This window comes from Falco biarmicus, chromosome 9 (genome assembly GCF_023638135.1).
Source record: "Falco biarmicus isolate bFalBia1 chromosome 9, bFalBia1.pri, whole genome shotgun sequence".
Classification (NCBI taxonomy): Eukaryota; Metazoa; Chordata; class Aves; order Falconiformes; family Falconidae; genus Falco; species Falco biarmicus.
The window spans coordinates 24,263,081-24,279,714 of NC_079296.1; the positions used below are offsets into that span (position 1 = coordinate 24,263,081).

A 16,634-nucleotide genomic window follows, 5' to 3' on the forward strand; every position below is an offset into this window, starting at 1 on the left:
TCCTCTAGCTGCAAAGGAAATTAGCTCAATCATAAATATATAGATTAAAATACTCTCATCTAAATTAATTTCAATATTAACTTTATACTGCCAATAAGGTTTGCCTGAACATGACCCATAAGGGGCTATATCTAATTTCACATGAGATATGCCTGGTTTGCTCAGATCCATTATTTAACAAAGAAACTGAAAAACTCAGAAAGAAAGGTACAGCTTGCTGTATTTGATCCAGAGTTCAGCAAGGGTTTTAACATCTTCCAAAAATATTAGAATATATTGAAGGAAAGAATCACTCAGGAGCACTCATAGTACTTTTTCCTAGACTTATTTTAGTTGTTGATTCTAGACTAGGTTCGTGGTTGAATTTTATGGGATCACTTTGCATTAAGACCCCCTGTGACATCAAAGAGCTACACCACAATTTATATGAATTAAAAGAGGAATTTCTTTATATTTCTAAATGTTTGGCAATCCTCCTAAAGTTATAAACATGGATGGATATTAATATATCGATGCAACAGTCTGAAAAATGTATAGATAAGGGTAAGACAATCAGACTTGCAATAGCTTAATATATTATCACCACAGGATGGGGATCTGATCCTGTGTGTAATTCTGCAGTTATAGATCCTTTTGAAATAGTTTGGAGAGCTGGATGTCAGTTCTGCAGGTACACCGCTTTAAAAAAAGACTTCAGAAAATCATAGGTAAGGTATTGTAAGGATGATCAAGTAGGTATGTAATATTTGTTCAATCAAAATTATTTACTTAGTGGCATCCATTTTCATAAGCTTTCTGTAGATCCCTGCTCAATTTCTTGCCAAACTGCTTTGTGAAGTGTGAGGATGCTTACTTATTGTTTGTGCTCCAGTGAGGCAGCCAAACTTCAGATTGCCTTGCAAATGGGCCCTGCTGGGCTTCCATGTCCTGCACCACAGAGCCAAGAGCCTGAATGAGCTGAAAGCCCCAGCCCATGGCAAAAGTAATGTCCTGACAGGTAATCTGCAATCTGAGAAGCAAGGAAATTTCAACTCCACTGGCTATGGATTGATTTAAAGATGAGAAGTGAAGTTTAACTGCTTTTTTTGGATCTAAGAGCCTAGACTCCTAGACTTGTCCTTATTCTAACTTTTCAACATTCTAAAAAGAAATACTTTGATGTTCTGTATCCTATTTTTTGAAAAAACGAAGCAGCAGATATAATCACTGAGGAAAGAAGTGCTGGGAAGAACGAAAACGCTAGACAGAAATTTTTTGCTCAGTGCCTCAGCCACAACAGAGTTGTTCTCTCTCACTCCATATTTCACACAACAGCTCAGAAGAGGTTTGTCTAGTGAAGGCAGCTAAAATCATCATTACCAGTCTCCACAACGTACAATTACTTTGATTCATGCAATCTGCCTCTGTGATGAGATGTCTCACAGTAAAGACATAATAACCACTAAAATAACTATTTAGTTATTATGGCTAGATGATTCTAAGTTCATTTTATTCAAAAGCTTCAGTATCAGCTGATTTGATATCTGTTGGCAAAAATACTCTTCTTGGCAATGGACCAACGAATTCACAGAACAGACACAAGGGAGACTTGTTTCAGGCCCAACATCAGTTAAAGGGAAATGTTCTTCATGGACATTGTGTCACAGCAGAGAGAATGGAGAATGGTGTGATTCAGTGGCAAAGATGAGAGATTCCTGCATGTAAGAGCATGTCCAGGCAAGCATTCCCTGGGCATGAGTATAAGCTGATCCTCCAGAAATTTGCAGCTGCAGCTTTTCATGCTGGAATTGAGAGCATCAGGCTGCAGCTTTTGGTTGGTAGGTCCTGATAAGATAACTGGCGGGCCACTGACATTGGTTGGTGCCCAGGAATGCACTGACTCTGGGGTTATCATTCATTAGCTCTTGTGAAAACAATTTAAGAATTTAATCTTGTGGCCATCAAAAAAGAAAGACCCTAACACTTCATACCATGCAAATGTTTGTTCTATTTCAAAGCATGGAATGTTGAATCTCTACAGCAGCCTGCTGGCTCTGATTTTACTTGCATGCAGAATGGTTATTCTGGAAGTCAGCTTTCTTTTGGAAATAAAAAGGATCTGGCAATTACTGCAACTGAGTATCGACATGAACAGAAAATGGTCACGCAAAGCAGTCTGCAACAGCTATCATTTACTTCTGTTGCTGGTTTGGTGGCATTAATGCACTGCATACCTGCATTTCAGAGAGGTCAGTGGTAGGTGGCACATGACTTTTTCAGATGTGAGCAACAGAATAAGCCTTTTGAAAGCATTGGACTTGGAGATGGCAGTTACACTATCATGGGCATAAAGCTAGTGAAGAGAGCATATGGAAAATACCCTGGACCTTGGAATATATTTGTTTGCAACCCAGCTTTTGTACCAGGGAAGCCCAAGTGTAAGGATTACCAGGTCAGTTAGGCCAAATCAAGTCAGCATTGCAGCCTACAGCTAAACAAAGAGCTGGTATAACTGTCTGTTCTCTTCCTCTAGGCACAAAGATCCAGAACCAAAATGCACAGATGCCAGTATGTTGGTTCATCTGTCCCGCTGCAAAACCCTAAAGAAGGTTTAATATTTTTCCTGAGAGGATCACAAATGCAGCAGGACTGAAGTCAATTGATGATCCTTTAGGGCACTCAGACCTATTTTGCAGTCTTCCTTTGTGTGATTATCTGAGCCACTGTCTTTTGGCATCATTGGTGCAGGGCCCAGGTATCCATGCCAGTAGCCTGAGTGCTCTTGCCAGCAAGTTACATAATTCATCAAGGAACCATGAGGGGGTATATGTAATTTATCCTTTTATTCCATGACCTATGATGCAACTCTCTATATAATACTGTAAATAAGCCATCCTGGCTCATCAGGCTTTTCCCCAAGCTTAGATAACAGATGCATGCAAGGAAAAGGCCATGAAACTCTATAAATGCACTTTTTAAAAGGCCTTACTTGGCTTCATCCTACCTAATTGTAAGCACCTAATCAGAAAGTCCGATTAGGGAGTATGGGCACCTTTGGCACCTTATGCCTTCAGTGAAGAAAATGCATCGATCTAAGAGATAATTTGATCTCGGGCACAACTCTTCCTGTCAAGGCTTTTTGCCTTGTTTCCTGCAGTGGAAGGGCACCTGACTTAGAAACCTCGGTTCTGGCCTAAGATGGGGGGAAATTATAGTCTGTGGTTTTTGCGTTATTCCCATTCTCTAGTATATTATCCCTATTTCTCTCGCTGTGAATCTTCAAATCCTTCCTCTACTTATGATTTCCCCCCCATCTCTCATTTCCTCTGTATGCAGTATTCCTACCCTTTGATTCTCTATTTCTTGCTTGTTGCACCCTCAGCTGCTCAGCTCTTTCCTTTCTCTGATCATGTGTTGTGCATTGAAGTGGATATTGAATTAGCAGTCAGTTTTCCCAAAATTGGCCTTGAAGCAGCTAGACTGGAACTTGGGTACTAATATCAGATTTGGTTAATAGAGTTAACTGAAAAGCAGAGGATATTTTGAAAATATATATTAAAAAATAATTACAGATTTTTCTCTTTGAACTGCCATTTTTGTGGAAGAATGAAAACAAAGGAGTTTTAAAGCTAAAAAATGTTTTCCCTTGAAAAACAGTGAAAACAGTGAAAAAGAAAAACTTTACATGACAGTAAAAGTACACAAACCAAAAAAAAGAAAAATCTCAAGACTTTTAATTTCAAATTAAACAAAATACCTCAGTGAAATTCAAAATCAGTTGGTTTGGGGTTTTTTTGTTTGTTTGTTTAGGATTTATGCTTGTGTTTTTAAAAGTTTGTTGCCATTAAGCTGTGAGCAATTTTTAAAGTCTTTCTTGGTCCACCACAGAAATGAAAGATCTATTATTCACCGAACTCTGTCTCCTGTTCCTCCTTTCCCTTCTATTTCTGAATCGTCAATTTTCTCTTTGTCTGGCTGCCATCGGTATTATATTGTCTCTACACGGTCTAGTCCAACCTCTCACACAATAGCACTCACTGGTCTATAAACACTAACAAATTAATGTTATATTCAATGGAATGAAGCAGTACCGTTGAAAGAGATTGAGGGCTAGCAATTGAGAAATCATAGATGTATTTGCAATGTGATACAGCAGCAAAAGGAAGGGCAATGCAATCTTAGGCTACGGTCAGAGAGACATTACATTATGGAGCAAAAATAAAAGCCAATAATTTTCCTCTGTACAGCTTGGCTGTGACTGCACCTGGAATATTATATTCAGTCCAAGGCACCAGAGAGAGATCGACAAATGGGCATTCAGAGAGAAGGGCTGTAGCAGTTGATTTACTGGGGAAAGTTTAAATGAGCTAAATAAGAGGGCTGTGCTCTGGGCAGCACAGGACAGAGAGCAGCATAGCTGGGAGCAAAGCACATACTGCCACGGGGACCTGGCTGTGAAGCTGTCTTCTAAGGAAGGTCAAAGCACCACCGGGCTGCATCTACATCCTACCTTTTCCTTCATCTATTCCCTCAGGATAAACCCTTCTGAAACTAAATTTTCTGACAACCAAGCCAAATGAACAAATTCGTCCTGGCCTGGGTGTAAAATATTTACCCTTAGAACAACAAAGCTCCAGACCATCTGCCAGGGGTTTGTAACCTCTGCCCAGCTGGAAGGGCTGGACCTCTGGGGAAAGTTTAGTCCACTCCTTTGCCTGTCACAGCTGGAAGAAGCAAATGTCACAAATGGATTAGCTAAAAAGGCTGTCTTATTTCCACTTCCCACTTTCACATCAGAACTTGGCACAAGATACTCAATGGGCTACAACAAACAAGATTAATAATGGAATTAAACCAACTGCGCAAGATCCAGACAAGACTAGGGTCCACATATTCTTTAGTTGTGCAAATATGTACTGTGGAAAGCCTTGAAATATCAAGAATAAGCAAACATCCTGTGACAGCATGCAATATGTTTGTATGAGATTAGATAGAACATTTGCTTTTCGTGATGCTCTAAGAACATCCGCGCTGCCCCTGCCCAAGCCGTCAACTGTACTTCTGCAAGCCATCTGCCCCCCCCAAAAAAGACACATTACATTCACCACAAAAACAGCAAGCCACTGCCCCAGCCCAGAGAGCTTCCCTCCTAGTTTCTGTGACACATCTGAGGAAAAACAACTTTTTTTGCAGGCGACTGTAGAAGGCTGTGAGTTGAGACTAGGTATAGAAACTGAAATTTCCAAGTTGATCATTTGGTATGGGAAGAGCTTGTTTTTTTAAGAGCAGAGTACTTCTGGTTTAGGGAGCACACTTTGGATGAGGACCACTTCCATGCAGACAGAAAAATGCACCGTCCTAAGGAGGTGTAAAAAAGGACATGATCAGGCACTTACCAGCGCCTGGCTTTTTAAGGAAGCTTCCACTCTTCAGTGTTTTCAATCCTGCATTTTCCTAGTTCTGTTAAGACTTTCTCCTCTGTCTTAATTGACTCTGTTGTGCATTGTGTCTCTGAAGACACACACTTGGGAAGCCAGCAGACACCCGGTGAAGCTACAGAAGCGTGGTGCAGTGGAAGGCAGGCTCCAGAGGCCAAATGCTACCACCTGGTTACTTCTCCAGGCAGAGCCCATCTGAGGGGTCTGAGCATAGTCCTGTGATCTGCAAGACCATGGAAGAAACTGGCATCGAGGATTTACTCAGATCTAACTGACCTGAAAATAGCCCACACTCAGCTGAATGTCCTTGAACCAGGTGCGTGGTGACAGAAACAGATACTGACTTAAGTGCAACTGAAGGGAAATAAAACTGTTGTCATTTTATAGAAAGGAGATGTAGGTAGGACATTTTAGCAGAAACAGGAAAAAAAAAATCAAAGTCTAATGTACATCCAGGAGTTATTTGAAGCTAAGAATTCACTGTGCAGTAAGAAGTAGAACTTGCTAACTGGCTCAACTATCATTTAGAAATCAACAGTGAAATAGCTAATTTATTATACAAATTAGACCAAAGCAGAATAAGGTATTCTGTTTAATCATAAAGATTGGGTGTGGGGTGTGTGTGTGTGGAAGTCCTATATTTTTGAGCAAGACTGAATATTCTATGAAGTCAAATCTCCTCACTTCAATGAAGGTATTAGAATAGAGGGAAGAAAGTGGAAGAGGTCATGTAGTTTCATCAGGATTGCTTTCAAGTAGTTAGTCACTAACTGATTGGGCTTTTCAGGAGAAAAATGGCTCAAGTTTCTCTTGCAGCTAACGCAGCTGCTACATGATGCAAGAAGTGGCTAGTTAAATTACTTCTATAAACCAAGAAAGGTCAGGATTTCTTGTCAATAATTCTGTCTGGGGGATAAATATGTTTCCTTTTTGTCTGCTCCCAGAATGTATTATATACATCTGCTCTTTGTGACATTAGCAGTAAGTTGAGTAAGTGCTTGATTCATCAACTGGTTCACAAGCAGAGATAATTCTTATCTTCACAGGCAGGAAAAGTGTCTGCTAGGAGGAAAACCTGCAGTTAATTTCAAGCTTTAATCCCAAGAAGCCTGAAGCATGCGCAGCACTGTTCCCCTCGAGGAACTTTGTGTTAATTATGGTCGTTGGCCAAATTTGTGAGGATTATGTTAAAACTGTAGTCCCCTAGCCAGTAAAATGTCTAAATATCTCTACATCCTAACCCCTTTCTAGTTTTACCTGGCCTGGGATTGCTTTCTCAACTCAGTTATGCTGTGGGAAGGATGCAAAGATAAAGTGATTCTTTGAAGTTCTCAGGTCATCCTGACCTCCACTGCTTCGCTAGAAATAGATGGAGCAAGAGAAATACCAGCCCCCTGAGCCTTCTTTTCTTCCTGTTCCAAGCACTTTGAGAGGAAAAGTTATCGAGCAGATGAAACCAGAAAGACAAACATTGCTTTGCTACTGGTAAGGCAGCCAGTGAAGCTTGTTTCAGACTTTTTTTCTCTTTTTTTTGCCAGTGAAGTTCAGTGTGTGAAGTACTGCACAAGACCTGGGCATGCTTTGTCTATTAAAGGCCTGGTTGAAACTTTCACAAAGTCAAGGCAAACTGTCCATTGAGATCATATGCTTTGGATTAGGCTTTAAAACTTCTGACTTAAAGCCATTAAGATCCAGACTCTCATGCAAAAGTTCCTGAACTTCAGAAAGGTTTCTGTGAAGAGTTCCTTGGGGAAGCGTCATTATCTTTAATCAACTTTTGGGATTCACAAAGTAAGCTGTTGTTGATGACATGATTTATATATGCTCTTTATAGACTTGGAGTGGCTTTATGCATTATTTTACGGTGTTTATTGCTTATTATGGAAACTACATGATAACAGTGGTTTCAATTATAAGCCTATTAGGCAAGTAATTGACAACACAAGTACACTATAAAGTTACACTCTGCTTGCTTCAGTACAAGTGCTGCATTGTGTTTTTAGGCAGGCAGCACTGATAATCACTTCATAAATGATTTCCTAATTAACTGCTTCTGTCAGGGTCCCAGTTTCACTCAACAAGCGAGTTGGCCAAGAGTTCATCTGTCTCTTCCCTTTCTCCCTCAGCTGTATCATCTCCTGTGGTGAGAAAATATTAATCTCAACAAGAGTCTTGCCCAAACCATGGCAGAAAACACATTGTCTGTTGTAATGTCAGTGGCTGCATCTCTTTTGAGCTCATAGCTGCAGAAGATCACTCTAAACAACAGGGTGACAATGCTTGAAAGTGGATTCCGATTCTCACCCTTGAGAGATGCTCCTAATGGAGTCATGAGTATTTAGTTCAGCCCAATGACTCTCAGGGGCTCCTCAGGACAGTTGCAAATGATACCCGAGTTACAAGTTCTAACTCATGTTCCTAATGCATCAGAAAAGTCACTAAAGCTTTACAGGATTATTGCAAGGAGAGATCAAATCCTGTGTGAAAGGTTGCACACCAGAAAAAAAAAACAAAGAAAGAAAGTGAGGAAAACACTAGGAATATAATCCAGGTGTTCTGAATGCTTGTTCTTCTCTTTGAAACAAGAAAGGCAATAGTTCAAAAAAACCATACTGATCTGGGTGTTTTTGCAGGTAATTAGCAAAGGTCTGAAGTATGCTCCAAAACCCAGTGATTAAAGGTTGACCAGTAGAGTGATACATTCCTCCTTTCTGCTGACTGAGGTGCTGAGATGTCTGAACATAGATTCCTCCTTACATCAATCAGAAGAATGTACAAGTTTTGCAAATGCTTTTCTCTGTATGAAAGACTGAACACTAAAGAAAAGCAAGCACTGTCCTCTTCAAAAACTTTTAACCAGGCAGCTGCCTGCATGCTATTAAGAAATGTCTCTGTGTTGCTTCTGAAACTTTCATTGTACTTCAGCTATGACAGAACTATGGTGAAGAAAATAAATAAGATTCTAATCTTTCTTAGTTATTCTTAAACCTTTAGGCTTTCCTAGACAGCTACATGAGAGAGAAGCTGATACTGAGTTTCTCAAAGAAATTCTAACAGGTGCTTTCTGTCAAATTTCAGCTCAGCTCAGGGTGACCTTATGAGCTTTTGTTTGGAGTCAAATTTCTGACCTCCCATGGTGAGGTAGCATTGGTAAGTTTTGCATTCAAATTCTGAAATGTCTGCTGTGGAGTTGGAAATACCGTCAAACCAGTCCAGAGAATTAGCAAATCATCATTTTTGTCTGGCTGCCACTGACCTTGTTGCTTTCATCATCATAGATCACTACAAATCTCCAACATGGAGCATGTTCTGTGTCATTTCACTCCATTTTTCTCATTTAGGTATGCCCTGCAGTTTTTCTGGAAAGGGGAGATGCATGAAAAGTCTCCTCTCACAGTAACAATTTCTCTTTAATCTCTGAGCATAAGCTGACTTTTAATTAAGAGTTTGATCCATTCTGTTCAGAGACGTTCTAATAAGACAAATAAGGAAATGAAATTTGTTTCATCTTTGCCTTCAAAATGTTGCTTCTCTTGTAACAGCTCAAAGGGAGAAAGAAAAGGAAACAAATACTACTTTGATATTGCCAGGGTCCAGAGAATCTAAGAATTAGTGTTTGTTGGATAACAGGCACAGTAAAGAAGAGAAAAGCCCCTGTGATCTTTTTTCAGTATGAAGAACAAAATGGCATCGCTGAGGGCAAATATCTTTCTTGACTATATGCAAGTGAACCGCATTGCCTATTTTCCCACCTTCCAACACCACACTTTTTGGCCTGGAAAAGAGATAGGACCTTCTCACCCAGCATCTGTTCCTCTCTAAGGGCCTCCCAAAGGGTAGGAGGGTAAAAGGAGAGAATACACTAGTTAACAGCTAATTAAAAGATCTGCTTTTAGTGGCCAAGAAAACAGGTCTAACTCACAGCAGTTATTTCTGATGGACAGATGATTTTCTGCGTTAGCCATATTTTAAAGTGTTCTCTTTTCACTGATGAAGGTTTCTAGGTGCATTTGTCATTACTAATAAAGCAAAATATAACGTGGAATTATGGAATGCAAGTTTACCTGCAATCCCAGTTATCCTGCTGATCTTAAACAACCTTCTTATGGCATTTGACCAACAACCAGAGAAATCAGCTGAATATTGGATATCCTACAGTCCACTAGACTTCCAAGAACATGGTTTCGACATTTTTGTGGAAAAAAAACCCAACAACAAAACAAACCACCAGAAAAAAACCAAAAAACCAAAAGACCAAACAAACCACCAAAAAAACCCAAACACAATTCCAGTTGTGAAGTCCTCTCAAGATCTCGGTCTTTCTAGTGAGTATGTATGCAATGGTCTGTCTGTAAGCATTCCTGACTGAAAAAGTCTTTGAATGAGGAATTAATTTTCTCAGGTATTTTGAACATTCCCATCACACTGGAGATCTCAGTGTAAATAATTTTATTATTTATTATTAGTTCTTATTCTTACTGTATGCAGGTGATGGAGTGACACCATATGCCTGCTTTCCCAGAGTTGCTTATTTAAGCTTAAATTTCAAGCTCCAAGCTTCAGATTTATAATTCAGTTTTATATTTCATTCTTAGATGCTGAAATAATGCTGGGTTTTTTTTTACTTCAGTTTGCAAGATTAGGCCCACAGTCTAGTTCAGACATTTCTTTCTGGGAAAAAAAAAATGGCACCAACAAATGAGGGGACACAATACTCAGTACGAGACTGATAAATATATATTGCAAAATAGGAGGTTCAGTCAGAAATGCTTAGGAGATGAAACTTGGTCTTTTCATGCCATCTACTTAGAATGGCAATGTTACTGTTTAGATGAGAACTGAAATTAAGATTTCAATTGCTTGTAAATTAGGAATCATGCATGCACATACACGCACATATGCACAGAAATTAATAAAACCCAGAAAGAGAGAGGACAACAACAATAGGATGCAGAGGGGGTTTGATTATTTCAGCGTGTGGCCTAAAACACAGCAGATTCAGCAAGATGCAGATTTGCATAATGTAATGAGACTGGAATCAAAGTATCAGAAAGACAGACCAAGTGCTAATTAACTAGACACTGCAGTAAAAACACCAGGATGGCAGGACAGTACAATACAGGAAAACATTCCAGGGACAAATGGATAGTGGTGTTAATTGCATTAGAAAAAATAAAAAACCAACAACAAACAAACCACAACCTTTTGGCTAGAATACTCTGGAGCCTTTGCTGCAAACCTTAGCAGACCATTCAAGAAGATTAATGTCAGCTTGAAGCTGTTTGGAGCTACAGGTTCCCGACAATTGCTAGACTGCTAAAGAATCTGATCAGTCCTCCTCTGAATGGAGCTAGCCCACATCCATAGGTTAGTGCCACAGTGCTAAAATGGACAGCAAGAAGTAAGCCCTCCATCCCCTCTGGAAAAGTCTGCTTTGTAGCTTGCCTTATTTTTAATCTGTGCATGCAAGCCATTGAAGATACTCTATAAAGGACTCTGTGCTCTTTTTGTGTGGCTTTCTGGCAGTGTGCCATGCCATGGCTGGAAAGGAAGAGTTTAGGCCTCTTCCTTTACTCTGAGGACTGAGATTTGAGACTAGGATTATTGTCTTTTGCGTACAGCATCACTGATCACCCAGAAAATCCTAACAACTTTGTACTCTTTTTTTCCTCCCTTCAGGGTTCTATAACCAGGGCTAAATTGATAAAAAGCTTTTAAAATAAAAAAATCATGAATATTTAACAGCTGGCATAAAGCTTAAAAATGTATGTGTGTCTATTTTACATAAAGGTCTGCAATCCTCTATCAATAATTTAGGCACATGAGTTTCTTTACACACCTCCAGCAGTTCTATTAATCTGGTCCTTTCTTCCTTTATGAGGATTGAGTGGGTAGTTGTGGGTGTGTGGATAGCTGTACAAGGGGGAGTACGTTCTGGAGGACTGCTATGCCTTCCATGTGCCACACTCATGGAAAGGAAAGGGAGCAGAAGAACATGCTTCCAAAGTCTGAGGCCAGCTGCAGAAGCTTCTCTTGAACTCAAGCAGCAGTATATGCTTTTAGCTCTGACACACTCCTCTACTGCCTGCCAGCTGAAGTGTAACCATCACAGGCATGTAGTCTTTTCTCAAGTGGAAAACTAGTCCTGCCCTCAAAGGCCTGTTCAGGGGAAACAAAGCTCACTTAGAAGCCTCAAGATGGGGCCATTTTCTGGGAAGAGCTCCAACAAAACTTTAAGACACTTACTTCTTGCTTTCATTAGATAAGTGGTTCTTCAACAAGTGTATTAGGTGAGCAGGAGATGCTTCCGAATCCTGCTTAACAGCTAGAAATAACGATGAGTTCATTAGATGTATTATACTGTTGTTCCCAGTACTGCTACCTGACTTCAGAACTGTTCAAGCAGTGGAGAAAAAAAAAAAAAAAAAAGTATTTACAAATGAAATTCTGAAATGTGAAAACGGAACACCATAGGTAATAGATGCAATGAAAATATTTTGACCATCTTATTCAAGAAAAATTAGACCCAAATAACTTATGCAGTAGGTGATAGGCTTTTTAGTTGAACAGGCTGGCTAGAATCTTTTGCTAGCTGTTGTGAATGACTACACTGCACATACCTATCTCCGTTTCAGGATATTCTTTTTTCATAATTTTCTATAGAATACTTTGCCTTATTGTGACTGGCCCTTATACATGGAGTTTGCATGCTCCTTGAACATCATTTAGATGATAACTAGAACAGGTGTTTCTCAATCAGATAAGAGAAGAAATTAATCCCAGTCCGAATGTTTTAACTAAGTCAAAAGGGAAAGTGAAAAGGATTGTTTTTTCTGATTATTAAAAGACCCACAAAACTCAACAAAGAAATGCTCAGATGCTTACATTTCAGAAGTTTCTGAGATATGAAAACTGAAATAGCCTTTTCTGTTCATTAGCTGCGGACTGGCGACGCAAGCAGGACCATGGGAAATAAAAAAAAATATTAAGCCGTTGACTCCCTCCTGGAATACTGTTTATTAGAGACCCAGGTTTATCTGCAGGCAGGCAAACAGGGACTCTGAGACAAAAAAGCCATAAAAGAGAATCATGTTGAGATGAGAAGAGGTGGGGTAAGGGGATCTCTTTTTCTCTTCACTCCTTTGCCTTCCTTTCAAGCTCATTAACATTAATATACCCTGACACACTGAGCCATCCCAGCAGAATTAAAGAGGCTTGCTTTCTATAATGTGATCCACCACATCCCTAGTCACTGCCCTCTGGGAAACAGGGAAGGTCAAAGGTTTCTTTATACCTGATAAACAGCAGGGCTGAGAAAACCATCAGCTCCATTTGCATTTGATGCCAGTGACAGGCTGGTTCTGGCGTTTCTTCTTTTGCAGTTTCACGTTTGTATTTGCAATCAGAACATACATATCCTTCCCTGTTCCCATTCCTCCTTAGTACTGCCACATTCCAGCTACATCTTCCTTCTGGAAGCTGCCAATGACTTTTCCAGAGGTGAAAGCTGGTGTGTAGGGAGTTTCTACTCAGAAACTGTATCCAATTCCTTTGAGATGAGTTCACCTAGTTAGCCAGGATGAACTGCATCCCTGAACTATATCAGCAGGCATGGGGGAAAACTACATGTCTTCTGAGTACGTGGATGAATGCATGTAATGCTCTTATTTTGAAAGTTTCCTCTGGGTTTGACTTTCTACTTCAACTTATCAGGCCCTTCACTAGCTGGTAGATATCCTTTGGGTAGTAAAGTATTGCTCATGGTCATACATCATCTGCGGTATTTATCATATATACTTCAATTCATCCCTGCAAATTTAAAGACTAATGCTATACTCAGTCATGGAGGCAACACATACAGAAAACAGGAAACAGCATGGGGCTGCCTCCCTAGGAAAAAATCTCTATATATCAGTGCATAGTTATTAACTTCATTTGTTAAGGAATATGTCATGATCACAGCCACTCTGTAGGGTTTACAGCATCCATTGATCTCCCAGGGAAACCCAGCAAGTAATTGAATTTAACTATTAGATGCCAAAAAAACCCCTGAACAACTATATATTTGGGTTTGATCCTCAATTATTTTAATGTTATGCAATGAGAGAAAAAAGAACATGAAAAATGTCAGTCAAATGACAGCTATAATCACTTCTAAAGAAAGTTTTTTGTCCTCTGTTTTGCGGGGGTGTATCTTTAACCTGTTTCTTACCCCTCCTTTGTATTACGTTCCTGACAATTTTCAACATAGGATATCATCTCAAAGCTTTTGAAAATGTATTTATTCATTTGGAAATATCTGACTAAATTGTTTTTATTTTTCAGGGTTTACTATTTTTTTCTTCCCATTTACAATCTGAAAGATTTTGGCCATTATCATTCAGTGTCACCAATTCAACCAACCTAAACCAGCAATTTAAAAAGAAATATTTTCTGGAAAAAACAATAACAAAAATTTCCACCCCAATGCAACATATTCTCTCTCAGTCAAGGAAATTACACCCTGTCAGTTTGTTTGATCCCATATTTGTACAAAACATATTAACAATCTTCCTCTCCCACTGTCCAAGTAAATTCTACATTCACACACAAACAAATTGTTAGATTATACAGTATATTAGATTAAGACCCTAAAAATGTACAAATCCCAGCAGGGAACTAGCACTTTCTGCTAGAAGATCATTTCAGTTTGCTCCCAGGCATTTCTCACCCAGCAAGAAATTGAAGCAAAATGTCAGTAAAGTTTGATATTTTGAGATGTAGCTGACAGGAGAATTCTGGCCTGTCAGGTTGTGGTAGGTTTTAAAATATTTTCTGTGTTGCAATTTATTGATTAAAAAAAATTTAAAAAAGTAAAAAATAAAATGGCCAAGTGCTATCAGTCAAAGTTTTAATATGATAAGAATAATTATGTTCCTGATCCATTAAAGTTGTGACACACACTCTATAAATGCTTCAGGGAATAAGATGCAATATTGTGATGGTAAAACCTGTATATGTTGAAGGGAAGAGTGCCACTAAAATAAAGGGAAACACTGCAAAGAAATTGAGTTTTTATGAGGTGAGATATGGCAGGTAAGCACAATGAAATGCTAATTTATATCCTTCGTAGTACAGTCCTTGCTGCTACAGCAAGAACTAATCTTCTTCTGTCAGTGGAGAAGAGTAAATGTTGGAGACAGATGACACCGGGCACCACATCAGTGATGAACATACCTCTTTTGGAAGTGGTCTGATCAGCCCTGTGCCTCTGCATCAGGAAGTCCTTAGCTGTTCTCTCCCGAAGACTTATCCTGACGTGGTGCAAGTTTCCACAGAGCTGAAATGTCTTCCTAGTTCCCTGCAAGATCAGACCTGCAATGCGAAAGAAAAAGTGGGAAAGCATAGAGCAGCTGATTCCTAGTTTGGAGCTGTTAGAAAATGGACACAAGGATATTTGAGAAGCCCTAGGACACCCTGAGGCAGGCCAGGAGAGCTGAACAGGACAGGGACAGATTCCCTGCAAGGTGAAGGGGACCACAGAGTCCCTTCCTCCAGCTCTCTTCCTCATCAGTATTATGGTTGCACCTAGCCCTGCTGGAGCTGGGCGATGGTTTTATTTTTAATTTTTAGGCAGATGGTCTGTTCTCTAGCCCTACTGTGATTTTGTGTTGAGGACCGGCCCATATACTTTGTGTATTTTCACACCCAGACATTGCAGTTTGATAAACCAGACCATCTCATTCTAGTGCTTTCTAAATGAGCATTCAGGCTTTTTTAAAATGGCACGTTTGATTTCAGAAAATGTCTCTTTTAAGAAAGGAGACTTTTTCTTTATGGCAGTAGTTTTTCAGTCCGGCAATGAACCAACTCCCCTCATTATTCACCTGACTCCAGCCTTTTACTAACACACTGGAATCACACAGAACAGGATCTAGGACACATTCTTTCTACCCACACAGATATGGTTTCTGGGCATTTTCAGTATCTTTGATTGCTTCTTTGCTCTAGTGAGAACTTTTCTGCTTTTATACCCTTCACAGATGAAAAAAAAGTGAGAGGGCAGTTACTTCCAGTGCGTGGTTAAGAAGAAAATAATGGGAGTTTGGCTGCATTATGGAACAACAGAATTATGTCTTTCCTCCTCCTTATTAATTCTGGTGGTGACTTAAAATGCATGAGGTACAAACTTGGGCAGTTTGGAACAAGATAAGAATGACAAGATTAAAAATAGAGCCTTAAATGCTGTTCAGTAGTTTGGGAGCATGCTTCATTATAACCTGCGGAGGACTTCAAACAGAAAAGCACAGCTGCTTTGGATTCCTGTCCAGAGAAACCACAGATACACAGCTTGCATAAAAATAAATACGTTGCATATTAAGGAAATGGCCTGTTATTCGCCATAGAAACATTTTAATCTTATTCTTCCTTCTTTTGAATCATGTTATAAAGCCTCAGAGTTGTTCAGTCACATTCTTGTTGGAATAATTTTCGTGCCTTTGACCAATGAATGACTATAATTACTAGCCAGGACACAGATACAAGAGCATCAGCCACATGGGTTATTGCTTCTAGTCATTTACTAACTAATTCCAGAGGGCCAACAACACATCAGTTTCCCCTCCAGTAAGCCCAGAACAACCCCTGACTCCTCCTTTTCCAAGCACAGTAAGATTTTAGATTGCTAGTACCACACACCCCACCCACCCCAAAAAAAAACCCCAAAAAACCCCAAAACCACAACAACAACAACAACAAAAAAACAAAACAAAAACAAACTCCTCTAGTACTGTGCATCACAGGAGATCTCAAAGGCACAACCAATGCTTTGGGCCTGCAGGATGAAGACATCCATTAGGAGCAAATAACCAGATGTTGATACAAAATGCAGTATTTCCCCCCCCGCCAAAAAAAAAAAGTTAAAAACCCCAATGGCCACTGCTAATGTGCCTGAGGAATTAATTTCTTCTTGACTCGAACTCTGGAGCCTGTTCTCTTTATGCCAGTGTGAGCAAGTCACATTAGTCTGGCCAGGAAAACATTTCTTCTTTCTATAAGTGGTTGCAAGAGTTGTGGCATAGGAAGGCACAGACCCCAGGTAAGACCCTTTTTGCATACTTAAGTACCGGTTATATACAACTGCTTATCCACCCAAGTTCTGCCCTGGAAAATGCCTACTTATGACAAATCACCTTTGCAGCCAGCTCACACTCCATCAGGCTGTCCACTTGCTCCATG

The 16,634-nt window shown here is 39.7% G+C and overlaps 1 long non-coding RNA gene across 17 annotated transcripts in view; it reads right to left on the minus strand.

Annotated features, from left to right (window-relative positions):
- The window catches only part of LOC130155336 (uncharacterized), a 114,926-nt gene that overhangs the window by 12,852 nt on the left and 85,440 nt on the right, over positions 1 to 16,634 (minus strand). For 16 of the 17 annotated variants that reach the window (XR_008824026.1, XR_008824024.1, XR_008824033.1 and 13 more), the window contains one exon: positions 14,634 to 14,771. This is a non-coding gene — a long non-coding RNA (uncharacterized LOC130155336). Of the gene's footprint in view, positions 1 to 11,663; positions 11,812 to 14,633; positions 14,772 to 16,634 lie in introns of all 17 variants that reach the window. The other variant, XR_008824036.1, reaches the window with a different exon arrangement.